This window comes from Hyla sarda, chromosome 2 (genome assembly GCF_029499605.1).
Source record: "Hyla sarda isolate aHylSar1 chromosome 2, aHylSar1.hap1, whole genome shotgun sequence".
NCBI classification, from domain to species: Eukaryota; Metazoa; Chordata; class Amphibia; order Anura; family Hylidae; genus Hyla; species Hyla sarda.
The window spans coordinates 369,606,590-369,620,538 of record NC_079190.1 but is presented as its reverse complement, the minus strand read 5'-3'; the positions used below and the strand labels follow the sequence as shown (position 1 = coordinate 369,620,538).

At 41.6% G+C, this 13,949-nt stretch overlaps 1 protein-coding gene across 1 annotated transcript in view; it reads right to left on the bottom strand.

Annotated features, from left to right (window-relative positions):
- Positions 1 to 6,499, bottom strand: part of NGF (nerve growth factor) — a 99,617-nt gene extending 93,118 nt beyond the window's left edge. Inside the window, exon 1 of the mRNA XM_056560752.1 lies at positions 6,475 to 6,499. The gene's annotated coding sequence lies outside the window, so the exon portion shown is untranslated. The remainder of the gene's footprint in view (positions 1 to 6,474) is intronic.
- Between the last annotated feature and the right edge of the window lie 7,450 nt (positions 6,500 to 13,949).

Sequence of the window (13,949 nt, the reverse complement as noted above, 5' to 3'; positions counted from 1 at the left end):
GGGTTTTTGGGGTAAAATTAGGGGCCTCGGCTCATATTCGGGTCGGCTTATACTCGGGTTTATACGGTATGTCCCAAAATATGTTAATTTTTTACTTCCCGTTCTGTCAGCTCCTAATGTTTTGAAATGAAACATAGTTAAACAATGGATATTTGTTGACGTGTGTATGAACTTATCTATACATATACATGAAAATGGTAGAATATATATTCAAGTATAGAAATCTAATTATCTTTCAGGTAATATATGTCTCTTGTAGTATACAATTACTATTGGGCTTATTAATAAAGAGAAATGATTAAGTTATTTAGTTATGTGACCTAAGTGTATTATAATGCTGAGTCATAGATGAGTTACATGTCCTTATCGGTATCTGTCGCTCATATGTTACTCACAAGCTTTGCCTTTTGCTTAGCATATGGCACACAGAACTGAAAGTTTGGGAAATGATGTCTAGAATGCTGATGTGAGATATAGTGAGTCATCTGTCCATGTGCCCAGTTGACACAAACCCAAAATTATTTTGGAGCCCTTACATTCCAACACGAACTCTTAAATTTAGCATTCACATGTTGACTTCACTAAGCACTGCCTTTACCTTTTGAAATCAATTGTTTGCTTCGTGCTTACCTGTTTTACCTGACAGGTACATGTTTTCAGCCTTACTGATTGTTATTTCATCACTGAAATGATTTTCTAGTGCTAGCTATGTTTCTTATGAATCATCTGGCTTTGCAGGGAGAAGTGGATGGAGTCCAATCTCTGCACATACCCCAATGAGATCACCTTGTGATCAATCTATCACTTGACTAGATTCCAGCCTTCAGAAGCCTAAACTGCTGAAACTCATAAGTGGGTTGAGGTCAGTTCACATTATGTGCAGTTTTGATGTCTTTTTTTTAATTTAAAGTAAATTTTTTAGAGAAGTATTGCTATGAGAAAAAAGTAATTGGTCCCATGATCACAATTGAGGTGTTAATGTAGACTGAGATTACAAGCTGAGATTACAAAAAATTACAAGCTTTTAACCCCTTAACGACGCAGGACGTATATTTACATCCTGCTCCGGCTCCCGCATCACATCGGGTCTGTCCTGGTGCTCATCAACGGCCGGAACCCGCGGCTAATACCACACATCTCCGATCGCGGCAATGTGCGGTATTAACTCTTTAGAAGCGGCGGTCAAAGCTTTGACCGCCACTTCTAAAGTGAAAGTGAAACGATCCCGGCTAGTCAGTCGGGCTCTTCGGGACTGCCATGGTGAAATTGCAGCGTCCCGAACAGCTTACAGGACACCGGGAGGGCCCTTACCTGCCTCCTCCGTGTCCGATCGACGAATGACTGCTTCGTGCCTGAGATCCAGGCAGGAGCAGTCAAGTGCCGATAACACTGATCACAGGCGTGTTAATACACGCCAGTGATCTGTGTAAGAGATCAGTGTGTGCAGTGTTATAGGTCCCTATGGGACCTATAACACTGCAAAAAAAAGTTTAAAAAAAAGTGTTAATAAAGGTCATTTAACCCCTTCCCTAATAAAAGTTTGAATCACCCCCCTTTTCCCATAAAAAAAATAAAACAGTGTAAATAAAAATAAACATATGTGGTATCGCCGCGTGCGTAAATGTCCGAACTATAAAAATATATTGTTAATTAAACCGCACGGTCAATGGCGTACACGTAAAAAAATTCCAAAGTCCAAAAAAGCGTAATTTGGTCAATTAAAAAATGAATAAAAAGTGATCAAAAAGTCCGATCAAAACAAAATCATACCGATAAAAACTTCAGATCACGGCCCAAAAAATGAGTCCTCATACCGCCCTGTACGTGGAAAAATAAAAAAGTTATAGGGGTCAGAAGATGACATTTTTAAACGTATACATTTTCCTGCATGTAGTTATGATTTTTTTCCAGAAGTACGACAAAATCAAACCTATATAATTAGGGTATAATTTTAACCGTATAGACCTACAGAATAATGATAAGTTGTCTTTTTTACCGAAATATGCACTGCGTAGAAACGGAAGCCCCCAAAAGTTCCAAATTTCGTTTTTTCTTCGATTTTGTCGCACAATCATTTTTTTCCTGTTTCGCCGTGAATTTTTGGGTAAAATGACTAATGTCACTGCAAAGTAGAATTGATTACGCAAAAAATAAGCAAAAATATGGATTTTTAGGTGGAAAATTGAAAGGGTTAGGATTTTTAAAAGGTTAGGAGGAAAAAACGAAAGTGCAAAAACTGAAAAACCCTGAGTCCTTAAGGGGGTTAATGAAATGTGTGCAATTACCATAAAATATTACTATTTGTGCCAACATTTTGGGAACATTATTTCAGCAACAGAAGAAATGCACTAAAAATGCAGTGTTTAAACACAGCCTCAGGGAAGGTAAATAACAACTATATATATTCACATCATAGAGGAAACAGCAGCAATGTCATGACTGGGGGTGGACAGGGAGAGTGAGCCCTAAGCTATTCCTAGATACACTCTCCCTTCCTATTTGCCCATCCGCCCTAAAAGGCGCATCGACAACTTGGAGCCACATTGGCCATAAAGGTACACAAATAATACCGTACATAGTTGGGGACAGGTCAGTAACATAATGGGAAAAAAAACAGATAAACCAGACAGGATATAAATATACAAACAGGGCAAGAAATAGCGTAAAAGCATACAGTTTAGAAACCAGAATCAAGATAAACGGCAGATATGAATATATGAACAAGACTATATATGGAATAAGTATACAGCAGAAACCAGGAGAAGCACTGGATGAACAGATGAACTGAATGAAAAACACTAAACAGGTCAGAAAACATAGAACACGTTCACACTGGACACAGAACAAAGAACAAACTAGACTACCCACTCCAAACATGGAGGGACATCAATACCAAAGCCAAAAAGACTACTAGCCAGCGGGCACACTCCACCATGGGATCAAGATACTGGCCTAGAAGTAAACAGAAATATAATACACAGAACACTAGTCCCTGGTTGGACTTGATGGACGTATGTCTTTTTTCAACCATACTAACTATGTAACTATGTAACACTAGTCTTAGAACGGATCATGATAATAAACAGGAATACTACAAAACCAAACTCCATAACATGGAGGAATATGGGTCAGGATTCTAAACAGGAATACTAAATACAGAGCAAGCAAGAGTCAAAGTGAGAACACAGACTAACATATGACAGGGTACTAAAAGCCGACTAAAATCATAACATGAACAGGAATTAACCATAGTTAAAACTCAGACAAACAGACATAGCCAAGGTAAATTTAATAACCATCCCAGAGTTTGGCAGAGCTCGGGTTTATATAGCCCCAACCGATTTCCCATTGGCTAATAGCATTATCTATTCCCTATCCTGGGGAAATAGCACAGAAAACTGTTCATACATAAAAACAAAGTCTGAACAGGGCCTAAAATGGAAAAATTTAAAAAACTGACATTACAAGCAGCATACAATATGTTATTAAGGTGTTAATAGGTTTGTAAGTTGTGAAGAGGGGTCTGATAGGTGATAATGTCATCCTGTAGTTTACAAAGGTCAGCTGTTTCAGGATAGACCACTTCCGTGTCATTTTCTTGTGTTCTGAATGTTGGTCACATGATTCAAGTACAGTAATGAACTATATGGATGCATGTTCTGGGATAAACCAGATATTGCTGTGGGGCTAAAGATAATGGCCCTCATTTACTATTGCAAACTCAACATGATTCTGTCGCATTGCACCAGAAATTCTGTCTGCGCCAGAATTTGCGCCAGAATTGAAAAACCCGACTAACTCTCAATTTTTCTAAGAGAACCCAAAAAAGGGGCGTGGTTGCTGGGAAGTGGGCGTGGTCTGGGGAAAGGGGCGTTTTCCCGACATTTTCACAAAAACCCAACATATTTACTAAGGTTTCCACATAAAATGTAGTGGATTTGAGCTGAGGAAAACCCTACAGATCAGCGCATGTGTAAAAAAAGCAAAGTGTAGGGAAAGTGGAAAATGTAGGGAAACCTTAGTAAATACCGTGGAAAATAAATTGTACGGAATTAAATCCACAAAGAAAACTACACTCCACTCTTAGTAAATGAGGGCCAATGTGTATGATAATGGCAAAAAAAAAAAAAAACTGAATGTGAAATACAAGGGGTTAGCCTTTTCTCTGAAAAATAGCTGTGCAGGCAACAACAGTGCTCCAAATTCTTTGCAAAGAACCAGGCACTAGGATAGGCACCCAACAGATTTGTTCATCTGTTTAACATCAAACATAACTTTGCCAGAATTAAGGATCCTTGTCTCTGATTTCTAAGAATCAAGCTGCCTGCCTGTAGCACATTGTACAGAAGGTAGGGGTCATGTGGTTGCAGTCAACTCGGAATCTGCAATAAAGTTGTGATCAATGCTCTTCACTTCTGTTTCCTTCATTATAAGTTAACAGTCCAAAGGTGTCCATAGCCTTTGATGTCAAACAAACAGTAGTCCCATTTTAGGTTGCGTTTGTGCACATGTCTTGCTTCAGATTTAAAGGGAGTTTCCAAGAAGGGAAAACATGTTTAAAAGGGGTCACCTTCCCGATCCCTTGTTGCTGCTGTACCAGTGTTGCCTTTTTTTACCGCTTCTTGGTGATGTGTTGACATGCTAGAAATGCCCACTTATTCAATAATATGTTTTTACTGACATTTTGCCCATTGCCAGACAGTTCTTAAAAGTTTTTTTTTTTAAAGGGATAAGAATAATAGAAGATTTACTGCTGTGTTTCCCAAATGTGGTTGTGAAGTACTCCCAGCATGTCATGCTTTCAGGATCTCCTTTCACAGTCTTTCACAAGTGATATAATTTTGGTGATGCCTGTTAGTGTTGCTCGCGAATATTCGCAATGCAAATTTTATTCGCGAATATCGCATTTTCGCGAATTCGCGAATATTCGCGAATATAGCACTGTATATTCGTAATTACGAATATTCGTTTTTTTTTCGTTTTTTTTTCTTCACAGTACACATCATAGTGATCACCCCTCTTTGCTTCCAGCTTGTGTGGTGTAAAGAAGGCTCTAATACTACTATGTGAGACTGGTGGTCGAATTTTCGCATATGTGAAAATTTGCATATGCAAATTTTTGCATTTGCGAATTTTTGCTTATGCAAATGTTTGCATATGCTAATTTTCACATTTGCGAATTTTCGCTTATTCTAATTTTCGCATATGCAAACTTTCGCAAATGCAAATTTTCGCATACGCGAAAATAAAACATGAATATTACGAATATGCGAATTTAGCGAATATATGACGAATATTTGTCCATATATTCGCGAAATATCGCAAATTCGAATATGGCCTTTGCCGCTCAACACTAATGCCTGTTGGGGGTACTTGAGGACCGTGCTTGGGAAACACTGACTTAAAGGGGTACTCCGGTGGTCAACGTGTTTTTCTGTTTGTGACTTACCCTATTTCTTTTGTTTTATTTCTATTCTTGTTGTTTAGGAAACTCTATTTCCGTTCTTTGTTATCTTTTTATCCCCCACTTTGTTTTCCTATCTTTGCTTCTATTTCCTGTTTCTTGCTGTGCTGAAAACTACAAATCCCAGCATGCCACATGCCTTGCTGGTTTGGGGCGGCTCCTTTTTTTTTTTTTTCCGTTCCGCCCTTTACCCATCCCACTATTTTCCCAGGTCGGCCCCCTTATACACAGCACACTAATATAATCAGCCCTGGTTGGGATACACTGGCATACACACACAAAAGGGACTACAACTCCCAGCATGTATTATTCAGTAGTCTTCAGTCTGTGGTATAACACCAGCATGCTGCCTCTGTAGTCTCCTGGGGGTTGTAGTTCACCACACCTTTGTAGGACATACACCAGTGTTTCTCAACCAGGGGGCCTCCAGGTGTTGCAAAACTACAACTCCCAGCATGCCCTGACAGCCTTTGGGCATGCTAGGAGTTGGAGTTTTGCAACAGCTGGAGGCACACTGGTTGGGAAACACCTGTGTAACATGATGTGTATGCTGAATAGGCTAGAACAGTGTTTCCAAACCAGTGTACCTCCAGCTGTTACAAATCTACAACTCCCAGCATGCCCAAAGTCTGTCAGGGCATGTTGGAAGTTGTAGTTTTGCAACAGCTGGAGGCACAGTGGTTTGTAAACACCAGCATACACACACAGAGACTACAACTCCCAGCATGTGTCATTCAGGAGTCCCCCCCCCCCCCCTCCCCCTCACATATAGGGGAGACTTATCAAAACCTGTGCAGAGGAAAACTTGCCCAGTTGCCCATAGCAACCAATCAGCTTGTTGCTTTCATTTTTATGAAGGCCTGTGAAATATGAAAGAAGCAATCTGATTGGTTGCTATGGGCAACTGGGCAAGTTTTCCTCTGCACAGGTTTTGATAAATCTCCCCCATAGAGATCATTCCCAGTATGAGATTTATTCCTCTGCAGTCCATACATCCCCAGCCTGTGCACCTTCTCATCCTCCCCTTCAGATAACACTTATCTCCTCCGTGTTCCATCTCCTGTGCAGACCTGCGTCCTTAGAATACAGAGCAGGGGGAGGGGAGGTGAGGAGCTGTGCACTCAGCTGGATGAGATGAGGGGGCGTGGCTTATTCCTCATGCAGACAACGAAAAAAAAAAAAAGCTGTGACATCTTGTCCACAACAGACTCAGAACTGTGGACAACAGTAAAAGAAAACCCTCTAAACTACAAAACTTCCTGCCCAACAAACAGGTAAGAAAAACACACACATGCTGCCAAAACATATAACACATGTATATTGCAAAAAAACAAAACTTACAAAGAAGATGTCATATAGTCAAAAAAATTAACCACCGGAGTACCCCTTTAAGCATAATGCATTAATTTTATTAATAGTGCATGGTGCAAAATATTGGTATAAAGTAAGTAAACCAACCAAGAGGTAGCATAAGGAAGAGAAAAGAATGTAACATACCGTATTTTTCGCCGTATAAGACGCACTTTTTCTTCCCCAAAACGTGGGGGGGAAAGTTGGTGCGTCTTATACGGCGAATATACGCCCGAGGCTGCTGCGGGTGAGATTGGGAATTCAGCGGTAAGTACAGAGGCTGCGGCGGTGCGGTACAGCGCTGACTACCCGCTCCCCACCCGCAGCAGCCTCATGACCGCCGGTGAATTTTTCACCTCACACCGGCTATGTTTATTGCCCTAGGACTGGAACATACAGTTCCGGGCGCCGGGCAGGTGAATTACTAATAACTGTATACTAAAAACCAGGGTGCCTCCAGCTGTTGTGAAACTACAACTCCCAGCATGCCCGGACCAGCAAAGGCTGTCTGGGCATGCTGGTAGTTGTAGTTTCACAACAGCTGGAGGCACCCTGGTTTTTAGTATACAGTATTAGTTTTTACCTGCTCTGGCCGGCCCCCGCCTGCAGACGCACACAGGAGCCGGCCCGGGCAGATAAAATCTTTTCGGGACATAAGGATGTCCGCGGGTCACGAACCATTCCCCGGCCGATGCGCGCCCTCCTCCGGTCCTCCTGCGGTCTTCCTGCGATCCTCCGCCTCTCTATGGTTGTACGCACGGGACGTCAGTGACGTCCCGTGCGTACAACCATAGAGGCGCCGGAGGACAGGAGGACCGGAGGAAGACGCGCGGCGATCGGGGCCTGGTGAGTGACCGGCGGCGCGTAATCTTCAGTGTTCCAGTCACCACTCCTCCGGTCCCGACACCTACTGCTATGGTCCATAGGCCATAGCAGTAGATTGTGACACCGGGCCAGAGGAGCGGTGACCGGAACACTGTGGGGCAGTACAGACATACAGCCTCCAGCCATACACTGTATATGGCTGGAAGCTGTATGTCTGTGGGGGGGAGCTGCCTACCATTGTGGGGGAACTATACTGCCAACTATTGTGAGGGGGGAGCTGCCTACCATTGTGGGGGAACTATACTGCCGACTATTGTGGGGGAGCTGCCTACCATTGTGGGGGAACTATACTGCCAACTATTGTGGGGGGGGGGGGAGCTGCCTACCATTGTGGGGGAACTATACTGCGTACTATTGTGGGGGAACTATACTGCCAACCATTGTGGTGGAACTATACTGCCAACCATTGTGGGGGAACTATACTGCCAACTATTGTGGGGGGGGGGAGCTGCCTATCATTGTGGGGGAACTATACTGCCAACTATTGTGGGGGAACTATACTGCCAACCATTGTGGGGGAACTATACTGCCAACCATTGTGGGGGAACTATACTGCCAACCATTGTGGAGGGGGGGGGGGGGAGCTGCCTACCATTGTGGGGGAACTATACTGCCAACTATTGTGGGGGAACTATACTGCCAACTATTGTGAGGGAACTATACTGATATAAAATATTTTACTACAGTATTTGGATCAGAATCTTTTTTTTCTAGATTTTCCTCCTTTAAAATTGGGTGTGTCTTATATGCCGGAGCGTCTTATATGGCGAAAAATACGGTATCTGGCAAGATGCACCAAATCAATTACTCAGCATGCACTACTGTGGCACATTTGGCAAATTTTCTGCCTGTCTGGTCAAGTTTTGAGCTGTTAGGCTAGGATTCCACTTGTTTTTTTTTCTGGCAGTTTTTGGAAAACTGCCACTGCAGTTTTTGAGCCAAAGCCAGAAGTGTATTCAAAAGGAATAGGACATATAAAGGAAGGACTTCCACTTCTGACTTTGGCTCAAAAACTTCAGTGGCAGATATCCAAAAACTGCCAGAAAAAAAAAACAAGTGAAATCCTAGCCTTAAAATGTAATATCGTAATAATAGAAACATAGATTGTGTCGGCAGATAAGAACCATTTGGCTCATCTAGTCTGCCCAATAATCTGAATCCTATCAATAGTCACTGGCCCTATCTTATATGGAGGATAGCCTTATGCTTATCTCTATCTTATATGGAGGATAGCCTTATGCTTATCCCATGCATGTTTAAACTCCTTCACTGTATTTGCAGCGACCACTTCTGCAGGAAGGCTATTCCATGCATCCACTACTCTCTCAGTAAAATAATACTTCCTGATATTACTTCTATCATCACAATAAAATTTCATATTATATTGGCCATGTAGCCAAATACAATAAATAATCCCACAGCACTCCAAGGGTGAGGTAAAGCTATAGTGAACTTTATTAATGCTTGAGAAAGACTGCAGATGACAGTCGAAACATTACATCTTACTTGAATACATAAAGATCATTATAACTTCACATTATGCTTGGAATCTTGTGAGATAATGTCTTAGACATGGCTACCTACTACAGCTGGTTGTCTGGGCTGGATATCTTGCCCACCTGCACCCATACATCAATTGGCACTGTTGGTTTGTGATGCTTCTATTTACGCTTTTGTATTGGCCATGTAGATATGGCTCTTAACCCTTACCTCCATTCAGTCTAAAAGACTCCTGTCCAGATAGGCAATCAAACAATCAGATTATAAACTCTTCACCATGGAAAAGACAAAACAGCTGTCCAAGGATGTCAGTGACAAGATTGTAGACCAACACACGGCTGGAATGGGCTACAAAAACATTGCCAAGCAGCTTGGTGAGAAGTTTATAACAATTGGTGTGATTATTCATAATAGGAAGAAACACAAAATAATTGTCCAGCTCCCTTGGTCGGAGGCTCCATGCAAGATTTTAGCCTGTGGAGTTTTAATGATCATGAAAATGGTGAGGAATCTGCCCAGAACTACACCAGAGGATCTTACCATCGATCTTAAGGCAGCTGGTACAATAGTCAATAAGAAAACAATTGGTTACACACTTCACTGTGATGGACTGAAATCCTGTAGCACCCACAAGGTCTCTCTGCTTAAGGGTATGTTCACACTGAGGAATTGGAGAGGAATTTCCACAAGTAATTCTGCTCGCTTTTTCCTCTCCAAATCATTCAGCAGTGAAAACCCCATAGAGTTGTACAGAATTTCTGTCCCTTAGTTCACACTGAGGAATTTCCTCAAGCAGAATTCTGACGAGGAAGTCTGTTCCGTTTGAAGAAAGAACATGTTCTTTCATTCAGGCGGAATCAGCGTCGTTCTCCCATAGAAATCAATGTTATTTTTTTTTTTCAGTCAGAAGCATTTCCACACGCAATCCGTGCGGAATCCGCACGGAATTCGCACAGAATTAGTGCGGAATTAGCCCGGAATTTCCGCGTGAAAAAAAAAAGAGATATATTCCTCTTCTCCTCCTCCGGATGAAACCTGCATTTCTGCATGCAATTCCGTGCAGAATTCCACGTGATTTCCGTGTGAATTCCGCGCGAAATCGCTGCTTATTCTGAGAGGAAAAAAAACTGTATTTTGGGGTGGAAATCTTCGGCGTGATTTCCGCCCCAATTCCTCAGTGTGAACATACCCTAAGAAAGCACATATACAGGCTCATCTGAAGTTTGCCAATGAGCATATGATTGATTCAGAGGAGAACTGGGTGAAAGTGTTGGGGTGAGATGAGATCAGAACCAAGTTCTTTGACATCAACTAAATTCGCTATGTTAATGCAGAGAAATGCACCTATTATCCCAAGAACACAATCCCCACCATCAAGCATGTAGGTAGAAACATTATATTTTGGGGGTATTTTTCTGCTGAGAAGACAGGACAACTTCACCTCATCAAAGCGACAATGGATGGGGCCAAGTACTATCAAATCATGGGCGAGAACCTTTTTCTCTTAGCTAGGGCATTAAAAATAGGTTGTGGATTGGTATTCCAACATGACAATAACCCAAAACATATGGCTGAGGCAACATAGGAATGGCTGAAGAAGAAGCATGTTAAGGTCTAGCCAGAGAGGGCTAGCCGGTCTCCTTAATCCCATAAAAAATCTGTGTTGGCCATCTAGATATGGCTCTTAACGCTTGTCTCCATTGATTCTATGGGCTATATCACAAATGCTGACCCCTGGACCATATAAATTCTGATCTAGAAGATCTCAGCCTAGTACACAGCATGGTGTTGGGTGGGCAGGACCACACACATGATCATTGCAGGCAATGTGTAGCTTAAAAGCATACGATCTGATGCCCTATTACACACGACCTGTCCAGGTGTAAAAGGGCCCCAAGCATCAGGTAATTATTTTCGTTATTTGTTTGGTGGTACAGGGAGTCTCACCATACCACATCACTATTGTTCTGGGTTACATCTTAGATATAATTCAGCTAATAAGCCATTATGTATCTTTTTCATGTATGAATGCGAGTTTATACTCTACACTTTGTCAGCTATTGACTCTGCTATGGTAACTGATATCCTGCAGAGGCATTCTATGGAAAAGATAGCAGCAGATGTAAAGAACAGAAGGTAATCCGATGAATTGAATCCATTGAGAAGGCAGGATTATTGTGTGGGACTGGATGGATGAGAGATCCCTTATTGATAGGCAGCCATGTGCCATAGAAGTACAAAGCCGGCAGCGTACTTCCAGCACATGCAGATGTTTCAGTGGCAGAAACCAACATGTGAAAACAAAGCTGGAGTTCAGCTGCATACAGCTTCATTTTCCCCTAAGAAAAAGCTCAGTAAATCATCTATTTCAGTCTTTGGGAAGAAACTACATGTTCATTTCCATAAAACAGTCTGTAATGCTTTAATGCAGATATGTCTCCACATGGCTTCCATTAGCTCCTGATGAGATCCTCACCAATTTACTGTGGGTACAAGGATACTGTATGGTAAGTCTGTAGTCAGGAAAGTCTTTTTAGGAAGAACAATAGTTTTTTTTTTCCTTTTATGGCAGCTGCTTTTTATTTAATCTGGAAAAATTACACCGCAGTAGCATGTCAGCAAAGCAGCAGACTGATGAAGCTGCAGGCTCCCAAAACAATATTCCTCCTGTGAGAAGAAGTTGTATTGTTAAACTGGTTTAATTTATTATTATTTTCTGAACATTGTTATATCTATTTTTTACCCTGAGAAAGGTACAAGGATGTATAATATGAGTATGCTAAGTAAGTACACATAACTACAGTGAGCACTATACAGAACCATGAAGCATCTTTTTAGTAATTGGACCCACCCACCACCCAAACAAAATTTACTTCTAGTCGTCTATATTGGTTGTAGGACATGGCATTTGCATTCTGTGAAGTAATATGCCTTAACACCCATTTTATGATGGAACAGAGTTACAATTTTTACTATACCTATGTCAAAAAAATGTGTAATGCTGCCATCTACTGGTGAATGTTATGTTCGCTGTGAGTGAAGGACCCATTGCATTACACTGTCCCATTCACCAATATGGGAAAGGTTCTGGAAGGTGGAAGGAGCATGCCTGGCACAGCCTTTTGTCTACCAGAGACAGGAAGTTCAGCCCAGGGAGTCTAGCTTAGATTGAGGAGGAGAGAGGGCTCATTTTCCTCTCCAATGACAGTTTTGCAGCTTCAATATCAGGGAATTAACATCATTATGATCATCATCTCAAAAGGAAGACCATCATCATTAGGGATGTGCAGAATGGAGATCTTCATTTTCTCTATTTCAGCCTCTTAAAGTGTGTTTCTAACCTGAGTCCCTCTCTTCTGAGTGACCTCTAAGAAGAGAGGAAGTCTTAGGTTAGAAACACACTTTAACCCCTTAAGGACCAAGGACGTACCGGTACGTCCTTGGTCCTGCTCCCGTGATATAACGTGGGGTTACACGGTAACCCCGCATCATATCACGGCGGGCCCGGCATCATAGTGAAGCCGGGACCCACCGCTAATAGCGCCGATCGCGGCGCCGCACGCTATTAACCCTTTAGCCGCGCGCTCAGAGCTGAGCCGCGCGGCTAAAAGCGAAAGTAAAAAGTGTCGGTTAACTCAGTGGGCTGTTCGGGATAGCCAAGGCGAAATCGCGGCATCCCGAAAAGCTTACAGGACCTGCCTCCTCGCTGTCCGATCGCCGAATGCCTGCTCAGTGCCTGAGATCCAGGCATGAGCAGTCACGCGGCAGAATCATCGATCACTGGTTTCCTATGAGAAACCAGTGATCAATGATAAAGATCAGTGTGTGCAGTGTTATAGGTCCCTATGGGAGCTATAACACTGCAAAAAAAAAGTGAAAAAAAAAGTGAATGAATATCATTTAACCCCTCCCCTATTAAAAGTTTGAATCACCCCCCTTTTCCAATAAAAAAAAAAAACACAGTGTAAATAAAAATAAAAATAAACATATATGGTATCACCGCGTGCGGAAATGTCCGAATTATAAAAATATGTCATTAATTAAACCGCTCGGTCAATGGCGTATGCGCAAAAAAATTCCAAAGTCCAAAATAGTGCATTTTTGGTCACTTTTTATATCATTTAAAAATGAATAAAATTATGCAATGCAATGCAAAAATGGTACCGTTGAAAACTTCAGATCACGGCACAAAAAATGAGCCCTCATACCGCCCCATACACTGAAAAATAAAAAAGTTATAGGGGTCAGAAGATGACAATTTTAAACGTATTAATTTTCCTGCATGTAGTTATGATTTTTTTCCAGAAGTACAACAAAATCAAACCTATATAAGTAGGGTATCATTTTAATCGTATGGACCTACAGAATAAAGATAAGGTGTCATTTTTACCGAAAAATTTACTACGTAGAAACGGAAGCCCCCAAAAGTTACAAAATGGCGTTTTTTTTCAATTTTGTCGCACAATGATTTTTTTTTCCGTTTCACCGTAGATTTTTGGGCAAAATGACTGATGTCATTAAAAAGTAGAATTGGTGGTGCAAAAAATAAGCAATCATATGGATTTTTAGGTGCAAATTTGAAAGAGTTATGATTTTTTAAAGGCAAGGAGCAAAAAACGAAAATGCAAAAACGGAAACCCTCCGGTCCTTAAGGGGTTAAGAGGCTGAAATAGAGAAAATCAAGATCTCAATTCTGCACATCCCTAAGGTTTCCTCTTTTATTTACCATTAAGGCTGTGTCTTAATTTAT